General features: G+C 43.7%; 1 protein-coding gene across 4 annotated transcripts in view; it reads left to right on the forward strand.

The window, feature by feature from the left end:
• The first annotated feature begins 6,910 nt into the window (after window positions 1–6,910).
• Window positions 6,911–12,009, forward strand: part of GSG1 (germ cell associated 1) — a 13,956-nt gene continuing 8,857 nt past the window's right edge. Inside the window, exons 1-2 of one of the 4 annotated variants that reach the window (XM_005421893.1) lie at window positions 6,911–7,294; window positions 9,125–9,191. The gene's annotated coding sequence lies outside the window, so the exon portion shown is untranslated. Of the gene's footprint in view, window positions 7,295–8,111; window positions 8,175–9,124; window positions 9,192–11,315; window positions 11,351–12,009 lie in introns of those variants that run through there. The other 3 variants (XM_005421894.1, XM_031057737.1, XM_031057738.1) reach the window with 3 other exon arrangements.

Here is a 12,009-nt window from a genome sequence, read left to right on the forward strand (position 1 = left end):
GCTGGAAAGCGTGTTGGTGGTTAGACCTCAGAAAGTACCTGCCAGGGGAGATCCTCTTATTGCAAATTCTTCTAGGGGGGTTCCTATGGAGGTCATCTTTTATCATCTCCTGAACTCATTTATCAGGAAAATTTAATTTCTGCCACATTTGTGTATCACATAAATGACAGGGAGGAGGAGGACAACAGTAAGGTCAGCTCAAACTGCACAGATGGATCTCTTCAGTGCATTTAAACCACAAAATGCTATGGCTACCTTCTTATAGCAAAGTGTGTGTTGGGATGTGACAGGGAGATTGGAGACTGTCTCACAGTGCCACTATAAAGGATATGGGAATCGAAATAAATAGGCTCCAGGCTAAAACCCTCAAGAGATTAGGAAAGATATCACTCTGAAATGTATGAGGGGAGTAGTGAGTGGGACAACATTTTCATTTTTTCAGTCCCACTAACTTCTGTGTCCAAGTTGAGCAGTGGAAGTATAACTTGGCACCCTCTAAAGTCTCGATCCCCTGAGACCTCTTATCAGGGACAAGATTAGTGTATTCTACCGTTGGCACAAATCTGTAGGATCCCTAACCCTGGAAATGAGGTACGCAGGTGAGGACAGGGGGACTTGTGCCTTGTGCTGTGCTGCTAGGAGGAAGGCAAGCTGGGAAGAACCTTCAGTACAGGTCTGGCTGGTGAGATCATGCAGGAGTACTGGCTTCTGTTTCCCTGTTTGAAGTTCTCAAAGGATGCTAAAAACTGGAAAGGACTCAAAATGTAGTTTATGTAAAAGAAAGTTAGGAATTGACTTAATCGAAGTCCACAAATATTTCACTTGAGAAATAGATTTCTAATAGTAAACAGTGCTGCAAGAAAAGGTCTTGTTGAAATCTAGGTTACACCTACACTGGTAAATAAAGTGATCCAGGGCTGGTGCTCTGAACCTGAAGGTAAGTGGCACAGCATTCATTGGAATAAAACTTCTTCTCCCCCAAAGAAGGTAGCCTTGCCCCTTAAATAATCTGTTAGGAACGATGCCCTGAGCCAAGCTGCCAGAGTCAGGCCTGCTGTTAGGAGAGAACCCTCCTGCTGTTCAGAGAGCACTGGCTGCCACACGCCAGAACTTGCCACAAAGCATGTGAACAACATGGGGAATTGCCTGTCAGGGCTTGTGCATGCCTTGAGCTGCTTGGGTTGCCAATAGAGAAGTCACCTCACTGGCTGGCAGTGAAGAGCATCTAGAAATAGGGTGTGCACTCCCAACTGAGAGGTTGGTTAGCTACTGGGACAGTTTAGGGATAGTGAATTCCTAGTCAATGGAAGTTTTTCAGCCCAGCTTGGATGTCACCCTAAAAAGAGATTTAAGAGAAACCATGGCCACAATGTGGGCAGGAGAAACCCCAAGGGTGAATGCTGTGCACGGGGTCAGAGCAGGTATCTGCTGTGTCCAGCTGATGCCCCTGTGTCCCTGAAAGGTGTGACCACTACAGGGAAAGCCTCTGTGAGAACCTCCAAAGCACTGTAAAGAGACTCAGTCTCCTTAATCACTGCTAGGAGCCCTAAGCTCTGTGGAAAGCACCCGATTAAATCTGCCTCTGGGACAGGAGATTGAAGTGGCACTCCCTCATTCCCTGCTGCTCTCTTCTGTGGAAGTCTGAGCGCCCACGCATAACCCAGGAGCTTAGAGAGGCTCTGGGCTCAGAAGAAGAGAGAGAAGCTTTTTGGGGGTGGACACAGGCATCCCAAGCCATGGCTGTTTTCCAAGCAGTGGTGGGATAAGCTGGCTAAGATCCTGCAGACATCAGGTCACTTTCCCTGCCTGTACATTTTGGTTATGGGCTAGTGAGCTGGGTGTCTGACTCAGGGCACCAGTGAATGCCTGGGAAGGTGGAGAAGGAATAGTACAGGCATCTTCCCATTAGGAAATACAGTAAACAAAGCCAGATTGGATGTATGGCTCCTCTGACACCCCTGCCTACGCCTTCCTGAATACATCCCCAAGGCAGCAATTGGTGCTGTCTGGGACAACCTGTACCTTACCAGATTTGATCTGAGACCCACAGTTTTTTTCTTTAGCAACAATGAAAAGACATCAGTAGCTCTTCTGTTCTAGAGGATCTCAAAGCTTCTTGAGGACCTCAGAAGAGCTTTTGAAACAACAGTCTCTAGATCTTCAGTGCAGAGTTTAAGCTTGCTGTAAAAATGGTTAAGAAGGTCTGTGGGGAAGTTCACTATAGATTTTAATTTTCATTTAATAATTAAAAAATGTTTTTAAATCTATGAAGAAAGTGGAACAGCAGATCTGCCCCAACAAAGCCATGAAGCACACATTTAAGGTCTGTAACAGACTGTGGGTGGAAAGAAACACCAGTAAGCTCAGGAATGGTTTCATTTGGAATCGTAGCAATATTGTATTTCCCACGTCACCTTTGTACCAAACCTGGAGCATGATGATTGCAGAGGGAGCTGTTTTCCTGGTCTGCTGTTAGCCGTAGAGGTGTTCCAAGGCTGGAATAATAAATGTGGTACAGTAGGATTGGCTGTACTCTCCTAGGGCCGATTGGGAAATGCTCAATAAGGTTGGACTTCTGGTGTCCCTTAGCAGAGCCCAAGGGCATCCTTAGGATTGCAACACAGGTTTACCAGCCCTGGCAAAGGGCCCTAGCACAGGCCAGTCACCTGCTTTGCAGGGGTGTGTCTGACCTGGGACTGCATCCAGTCATGAACTGAAATGCTAGGGATGTTGAAAGTCAGGATTGCATGGGTAAAGCTGTGTGTGAGGCTTCATGACTGATGGGAGTAATTGAGGATATTTATTTTCCAGCACTGGATTGGAGTGAAAGACCAGCTCTTCAATCCCTTGTTTTAATCCAACGCTCTGGAATCTGAGTTCAAACCAAAGCAAAACAGAAAATTCTTATTTTAAAGACAAGGAGAGTGTGAGAGAAGCCCCTAATCAAAATGTCCTGATAATTAAAAACTCTGCTGGCGGAAACTAATATTGGAGAGTCATGCAGAGAGCAGGAGCTGAACCTTCCCACTTCTTACCCAGAGCTGAGGACTGACCATGAGTGATGGCAGCATGCTTAGGCAGTGTCACTGCTCCCTCAGAGCCACCCTCTTTACCACTGACCCAGCCCTTAAATCTTCACCATGGTGTCCTCAGCGTATCTCACCCATGTTTCAGCCTGGTGGTAGCAGTCCCTCCGAGCTGTGTTCCCTCCTTTTCTCTCCAGCCAGTCTCCTAGTTTCATAGCCTATTCCAGGCTGAAGACTTCTTTTTTTTCCTCCTTTGTGTCATCCAGGAAACACACCCACCTCTCTTGCTCCAGCCTCATATTCTGCCTCACTCAGAGATTCTGTAATTCAAGTGAAGGAATTTCAAGCAATGCTAACTGTGGCAATTTTTTTAACCATGGAAATTAGAGATTGGAAAATCTTGTTAGCTCATCCAGTCCATTATTTTACATTCTAGCCTAGCCCAATTCCTGCAAGATTCTTGCCTGCAATACATTTTCCAGTGCATTATCCAGCCTGCATCCTTTTCCCTGCATTATCCACCCCTGCTTCCCATGAGAAGCTGTACCACAGAGGACTCCTTTTCACTGTTTGGAAGAGGTTTCTGAAGTTTTCTTTCCATTCTGCCTGACCTAATTTCTTTAAATTCTGCCTGTGGTAACATGCTAGCTGGGTTCTCCTGCCTTCATGCTTAACCTCGTTCAGGTGATGGCAAATAATTCTTGTTCAGTCAAGCTGTTTAGCCACAATGCTTAATGCTGAGTTGTAAAGCTCAGCAATAATAGTCCTTGCTCCCTGGAAGAGACTAACATTGAGATTAGCGTGTTAATGGGTGCGCAGAGCACAGCAGACACTGCTGGTTGTGTTGCCTCTTACTTGTAACAGTCACTTGACACACTCCATCACGAGGTCTGGCCTTGGCTGCTTTTGCCTTTGCCAGACTTGAAACCAACATCATCTAGCTCATGTCTGCTTCACTAGTTTTATAGGGTTCTTCTTGGTTTTGTTTTTAATTTCAGTCATGACCACTTTGCTATTTCTTGAGAACAAGGCTGGCAGGGGAATACTCTGTTTTATCCACATTTTAAAAATCCTAATTACTTTTTCTTTAAAAAAAAGAAAAAACAACAAACCACATTTTGAGCTATGTCTTGCATTAAAATAAATCACACTTTTTCTGTCAGAAACAGATTTTTTTGTCATCTATGACAAAGACCCCTGCAAAGTTGGCTAAAGAATGAGTTTTTGAGATATTGCAGATTCGGCCTGCTCAGAAAAAAATAATGGGGGCTAGGAAGGACTGTTGTTTATCTTTTTTTTTAACTGTGGGCCTGATGGAAAAATAGCACATGATTTAAGACCCAGGTTATAATGTACGTGCACAAAGGCCCCTGGCAGTGGCTGCAGGGTCACCTTGTTCTGGTCTCCCTTGGGCCAGGATGCTGTCACTGTGCCTGGCCCCTCCTTTCCATGGCTGGGGCACCCTTGGGAACTGATGTCCTTAGCCCTTGCATGGAGCTGGGGTTACCTGGGCATGCAGAATCCTGGCTATGAGGAAACAGGGAGGTGTGGAGAGAGGAGGAGAGAGAAAACAAAACAAAACAAAACAAACCTAACCCAAAGAAAGGCAATAAAAAATACAGCAGAAGAGAGGCAGACGCCCAATTTCTCTGCTGGCTGTCTCCAAAATATTTGGTGTTTTTGTTTTCAACCACTGGGGCACTCCTTTCCCTCAGGACTTGTAGGGAAGCCTGGGTGCCCCGAAACTCCCCTGGCACAGCATACACGCGCTGTATCCACCCCATGCCCATGGCAGTGACACCCTCTGATCCTGGCATTCCTTGCTCCCACTGGGCCTCCAAGGCTTGGGGCCAGGGCCCCACACTGGTGTCACTGCTGCCCTGTCCTGACCTGTCTCCTCCCTGGTGCACAGGTGGCTACAGCGTGCTGCCCACCACAGCATGCAAGGCCATGGAGATTGGATTTGACAGCAGGACTGTCTGTGAAGCCACAGCTCCAAAATGCTATAAAGGAATGGAAAGGAATCCCAAAATCTCATCAAATCCGAGGAAAAAAGGAGACGCCCTCAATCCTGGATAATTATCAGGATATCCAGAAAGATAAAAGGTGCAATTGTAATATCTAGCTTGTTTTCAAAGCACCCACTGTAACAAAGCCCCCCTGCTCAGCCCTGTAAGGAAAGCTGTTCTCATTATTCTCTTCAGACAGTATATTAGACCTTGACCCCTCTGGTCTGTGCTTGCTAGCACCCTTGCTCTGTCAGTGAACCCAGCCTGAGAAACTCACTCGTGCCTTGTGGCCACCATGCTTACTGCATTACTTACCACACTGCCTCTTTATTCATTAATTCTTCCCCTCCCAGTTTTCTCTTCCTCCCCCCCCTTTTTTTTTTCTTGTCAAAGCAAGGAGTTTTTAATAGCTGAAGAACGAAAACACCTCCCACGCCTTGCCTTAAAAAAGCTAACTCTCTGTCTTACTCACTCTTTTAGATTTCCAAACCTTTCCTGCTAGCTTAGATGTTTCGTTTGAGGCACTGGTTCCTCAAATACCAGCATGTGAGTAGAACCATAATGAACTATGTAGCTCCAATGGCCTTGAGAGGACAATCCATGTGAATAAATAAATCAGATGTGGAATGGACACCATGGGATTTTGCAGACATGGAAAAGGTTTCTGGTTTACATTGTGATTTGATTGGAAAAATAAGATATTACAAAGGACTGTATTCCAGGATGGAGTGGTATCTCCCTCGCAAAAAAATTTTAGCAGTAGCTTGAAGTTTTTCAGGGTGCTAAGGTCATTGTGATGCAGATGGATTGATTAAATAATCTTTGGAGGCTTCCTCTAACTCTGCTTATTCTGATTCCCCATGGTGAAATGGGGAAAAAGATAAATTGAAGCAAAGAACAATTGCTTTAGCCTTCTCATTTCCATGAGTGAAACCAAAGCGCAATGTGTTTTAACTGTATTGTTTCAAATTTTTTTTTTTTTTGCTTTAAAACATATTAAAAATATCCTCCAAAATCACCTGCATCCGTGTGAAGTACTCTCTGCACAGATTAATTTTAGGTCCTCAAATTTTTTCATTACCAACACAGAATGTCTCCCACTATCTTTGTGCTGATTCCAGTATCAACAAGGATCCCCTGTGCTGTAGATTTGCTTCTGTAGGAATGACTCCAAGGACCCAACTTCACAGTGTGTGGAAACAAGGGCTATTTTGAACTATCAGTCCAGCCATGGCTATGTGGAGCTTAGCAGAGTTTGCTCTGTTCCTGGACTTGGGTTTGTACCCTGCATTGTGCTCCCTGCTGCTGGAGTGAGATTCCTAGCAACACCCAATTAAAACAAGCACTGAATGTTTACTCCCCATCACTGCCACTGCTTTGACTGCAGTGTAAATGCACCACTAATGACTTGGCCGATGGGAGGGGAAAATGATGTGTCAGAGCCAAGTACAGAACTAGGAATTTGGGCCACCAGCCAGCTGGTTAGATCATAGTGTGTGCCTCTAATGAAACACATTGATTTGTGACTCTTACAATAACATTTTTAGGAAATCACTTCACTAGGTATTTATTTTTGTGTTGGAGCAGCCTGGTCAGGTTGGAAAACTAAAGTAGACACCGTTTACAGAGCAAGAGTAAAATTTTAAGAATGAGATAATTAATCATTGGAATAACTTTTCTAAGGATGTGATGGGTTCTCCATCATATTCTGCTGCACAGTCAATACCAGATAGTTGTATAAAATATGTGCTATAGCTCTGGTAGGAGTTCTTTGTATCACTAGAGGTGATTATCCAAAGTTATTTGGGTTCTGCTACATCTGAGAGGAGACTATGTTGTTGCAATGGTTCCCCTTGATGATAAAAAGTCCCAGGAGCCTGTGGTAGTACATGAGTCTGAGTGTTTGTGATTCTGAGTAGTAACAGACTGAGATCTTGTCAGTGGTAGATTTAAAAGTAGCAACAATTTTCATAGAGGAGACTACCAAATTACAAAGGCTCATTCTGCAGAAGTGGACGCCCTGCCAATCTAGTGGCTGATATAATGTGCCGTGATGATTTAGCGAGCTCAGAAAGAATTAAACCATCAATAAAATGACAGACTTGGTACATTTCAAAGTGTGTGATCAGATCTCATGGAATTTCTTGACTACTACATGCTCAGTCAGACAGAAAGACATGGGGATGAATCCATGATCACCTTGTAGTGTTTCACTGGATGCCTCAGAAGAGCAGATGGGAATAGTGAGCAGCGGATAAGGTAAGCATTTGTCTGCTTGGAGTTTTGTACAGACCCTTTTCTGGACTGGCACCTCTTTAATATCCTTATAGATCTATGTGTAAATTTGAGGTTTTCTTGTCTGTTTACAGTTTGTGGTTAGCTAAATTACATAAATACTATTTTTTTTTCTGTGTGCTCTGGTGAACACATCCTAGAGTTTAAGTACTCTGTGAAAAGCAACCCCCTAGCCTTATATATAATATATAGTCTTATATTTCCTACGCAGGAATTGAGGCACCTAGAATCTCTAGTGAGTCCTCAAAGTCTTTGTGGCTGCATCTGATTTTTTTCCTTTTCATGTCTGCTTTCTGTGTGGTTTTTGAGTGTCTGAAAACCATAAAGATTAGGAAAAAAAATCCAGCCAACTAAGACTTGTTTCAAGAAAAAAAAAGAAGGAAAAAAAAAAGTAATTAGGTCCAAACTGACAGACTGGTTTGTCCATCTTTAGGATTCATTTGCTTAGTCCAGTTCAATCTTTGTTTGTGCCACAGTCTCAGTGTCTAGCAAAGTAAGCTGATCATCTTAGAAACAGAATTCACCTTTAAATGTGCTTAGACTAGAAAAAAAATATGCCTGGTGAGGTCATTTTCAGAGCAAGAGTTAATGCATCATGCAAACAGCTAAATAAAGGTTACAATCTGAGTGGAATTATTCCGAGCTCAGGGAGAAATCTGGCATTTGCAGTCTGTCACTGGGTTTGAGAAGTCTGGCTCTCTCCATGTCACTGTCACTCGGGAGACATCCTGCTTTCTACGCGGCAGTAAGGGAAGGGACTGCGGCTCCGAGTGATCTTCCTGTAAAAACGGCAAAAACAGGAGCGGTGGGAAGTGTCATGTGCGAGGAATGTGTGGAATGAGGGGTGAGTATGAGCCTGTCTTTGTCCAGTTTTCACAGAGCGACTCTCTGGGTGTAAATAGCCACCCTTCCTCCTCTCCTTTCCCTCCAGGTCAGCTGAAGAGCCAATGTCAGGATGGCAAATGGTCCCTGATATCTGTGGAGCATCGCTGCATGGGGGACTATGGGGAGTCATGTGCCTCTTGGGACCCACCAGTTAAACAGTGCAAGTTTTGGGCCCTATCTGGCAAGGTCTGCTTGACCTTCTTTTCCTCCAGCATCCCTGGGAGTTGAATTTGTCACTTTGGGGCAGGATACGCCCAAGCCAGGGACAGAGCCAGGATAAAAATGCATCACTTGTCAACGCCCAGGCTTCTTTAAAGTTGGCAATCTCCACAGTGGTGCTGTGCGATGATTTTGGGGGTTTTTGCATTTTGTTTCCTTGTTTTGTTTCTATAAGTCAAGCATTTGGCTGATTGCACAGGAAATCAACTGCTATGGGCATTCACTTCAATGGGTGAATTTTAAACGAGTCACCAGGGACTGGCTGCTGCTGAGTTCAAAGAGAAAGAGGCATCCAAAAACTCTAGCCAAGCCAAATGATGGTGGGAAATATCAGGTACAAAGAGGAGAAAACTGAAGGCACTGCTTGATTTTCCTGTCTATAGTAGGTCAGATTGAGGTGAGGTTAATATAGAAAATTAAAAAAAAAACAACCAACCAACCAACCAGCCAACCAAAATCCAAACCAAAACCAGATAAAATCCCCATAATTTTGCGAAGGGGAGTTTGTTGAACATCAGGAAACATGCTCTGGTGTTGGTGTTCTATGAGTTGTGTGCAATAATCTGGGGCAATTTAATGTGATACTTGACAAAATATTGTGAAAAGTGTTAGAAAGAATAGTTTCATGCAGGACAGAAGGTGAGCAAAAGCCAAGCTCCTGCAATCATTCCTCTTTTTTTCTTCTCCCAGTGATTTCAAGTGTTCCCATACTCAGATAATTCCAAGGGACAGATCCACGCCCCATTTCAGAGTCAAGGTAAAGAGTTTGTGCTCATAAAAATGTTTAAAAAAAAAAAGGGGGGGATGGGGGGAGGAATTTCAAGGGAAGGAATATCAGTCTAAACTTCGGTGTTGCTTTCCCCCAGCATACATGTGAGCAGCAGACTCCCAAAAAGAAGACTAGAGAAAGATTGCCATCTTCTGGAAGGATAAATATCTGCCATTTTTCAGAATCCTAAATCTGCTATAAGCATATTTTTTAAACCATAGCATATTTCTGATCAATTTATTTTCCAACATGAATTCTTATTCATATAAAATCAATTCAGTTTAATTTCATCGATATATATGCCGTGAACCCAGCTTTAGAAACTGACAGAGAATCTTGGTTTTCAATGATACTCTTAACCAAACTTAAAATTCAGAAGGTGTTAAGGATTATCAGTAGAGGTGAACTTTATTTATTCTTGAGCTCGTAAAGCTTTTTTTTTTCTTTTTTTTTTAACTGGGCATTTAGAAGTTAAAATTAAGGTGTTCAGATGTGGACAGACTGCAAAACAGAAAGCAAAAAAACCCACTCTCCTTTTAAATGGCATCAGCTGTTGTTCTACCTACTCCAATAAATTAAGTACATCTGTTTCAAACAGAACCTTTTTATTAATCAAAAACCTGCAGGCGGTCCATGGAGCACAGGGACATTCAGCATTGCTTTCAGTTAGTCCGTCTTAGAAACGCTTATCTACATTAGAGGAGTTTATGCAGCGACTGGATTAAAATAACCCCAGAGCTACTGCCCGTTCTGCTCAGGGCAGGGAGGGTCAGGAGCCCGGCATGGCACAGCTCATGTGCTGCGCTGTGAACTCCTCCGTCTGCTGCCCGTGCTGTGTGGGGCTGCCACAGGCTGTGCTGTCATCCAGAGCTATTCCTGCACCTACTCCAGCCTCTGCGCTCCACATTGGACGTGGGGGATGACAATGGATGCACCACTGGTGTCCTCTGTCTTGGCAGAGCAGCATGCAGGGAATCTGCCTCCTTCCCTCCCAGTGGTGGTACGAGCTTCACCTGCTTGGCACTGGGCAAAGCGCTTGTGGGGAGGACAGGATGTGTCTTCCTTTGGGATGTTCCCCTCCCTTGCAGTTTGATTTGGTGCAACTCTGCTGCATGGCTTCGAGTACCTTCTCATGAGAGGTGATGACATTCTTACTTTTCATGGCTTTGATACCACACCGGTATTTTGAGAGCCTTTAAAGTTTCAGGACAAGAGCTCAGAGGGGACTTTGTGTCAATGTGAATCTCTGTCTCTTCTTACTAGGTTCCCAAATTCATCCAATGTGAATGAGCTGGGATTCCCAGTGACCTTCACATTTTGGTAAAAGCTGCTACTACAAGTGACACTGACAATCTACCTCATTCTCCTATGCTTTGACTATTGGCTTGATTTGCTGCTGTTTCAAATACCTCCTTCGTGGTAGTGATGCCATGGTGCCAGTCTGCCACTCAGCAGCTCCTTTTGGCATGGGAATTTCCAGTGCCCATGGGGAGAGCTGTATTGGTATCTCTTCAGGGACTGAAATCCTCAGTCCTCAGAGCAGATGCAGTTGCATAAACTTTCCTCTCCCCATGTATTTTATTCTGCCCTTTCTGCAACTATCAGTGTGGCCAGGAAGATACCCTAGGGTGCTTTTGGTCTTTGCCATTCTGCTGAGACTGGGCACAGTGCAAGGGGTGACCTGTTGCCAAGGGTGCTGGCAGCTTCCCAGCTAAGGTCGCTCCTCCCCTGTAGCATTGGCCAAAGTTGCCATCTTCCTCCATACAAGCTCCCAAATACCACATGGGGATGGCTGGAATCTTTCAGTGTTTTAAAGAAACTTCCTACTCAGTTAATACAGGTCACTCTTCTGCACTTAATCCCAACCCGCCACACCAATCACTTCCCATATAATCTCCCAGAACAGCTGTGCTGTGATTGCATTGTGGATTACAAAATGACCATTTTCCACAAAACAGCTGCTGATCAGAAGGATAGCATTTAATAATCACTGGCGAGGAGAAGGAGGAGGGGACCAGACAAAGGAGGAAGGGATTTTGCATCAATTGGGTTTCTTGGGGGATATAGAGAAAACAGCAGACAAAGCGCGAGTCCTGCTTCTGTGCTGTTCATCCAAATTAACAGGACTTCAAGGACTAGCTGCTGAGGTAAATTCAACTATCATTCCTTTTTGGGGCTATCTAGATATTATGGTTGGTTACTATCAGTGAGTGCTTGGTTTTTGTGAAGGGAAGCTTTTCTAACAATGTTTTCAGGAAGTAGTTCAGATTTGCTTCTCATTCCATATGTCTTCTGCATCCTTGATCCACTTCCTACTTCTGACTCATTTGTTTCTTGTACTTTTTATGTCTTTTCCTTAACACTCTTCCTGAAATTATACGGCCTTTCAACTACTGTCATAAATCAACTGGAGAGAATATTTTTCCCACTACTGAAGATTTAAATTAGAAAGATGATTTTTGTAAATATTGTGAGTGCAATTTTTTTTTTTGTTAAATAAAAGCATTAGCAACCCAAAACCTGATGACAGAAAATCTTATAATTAAGCATTGATAAAAAACTGAAAAATTTTGTGTGCTGAAGGTTTCAATTTTCAGGTGAAAAACTGTTTTGAGAAGAGTAATTTTGTCTGCAATTTCCTTTTCAGTCATAAGCCAAATTTTCCACTAATCTTAGCCAGGAACTCTTCCTATAGATGTCTTCTCTGTGAAAATGGTGATATTCAACATGCCTTCAAATCATGAAAGCCATTAGTTATGGCATCACTAAGATGTTACCATCTCCAGGGTGCAGAGAGAAATGTCCT

Source organism: Geospiza fortis, unplaced genomic scaffold (assembly GCF_000277835.1).
Source record: "Geospiza fortis unplaced genomic scaffold, GeoFor_1.0 scaffold173, whole genome shotgun sequence".
In the NCBI taxonomy this organism is placed as follows: Eukaryota; Metazoa; Chordata; class Aves; order Passeriformes; family Thraupidae; genus Geospiza; species Geospiza fortis.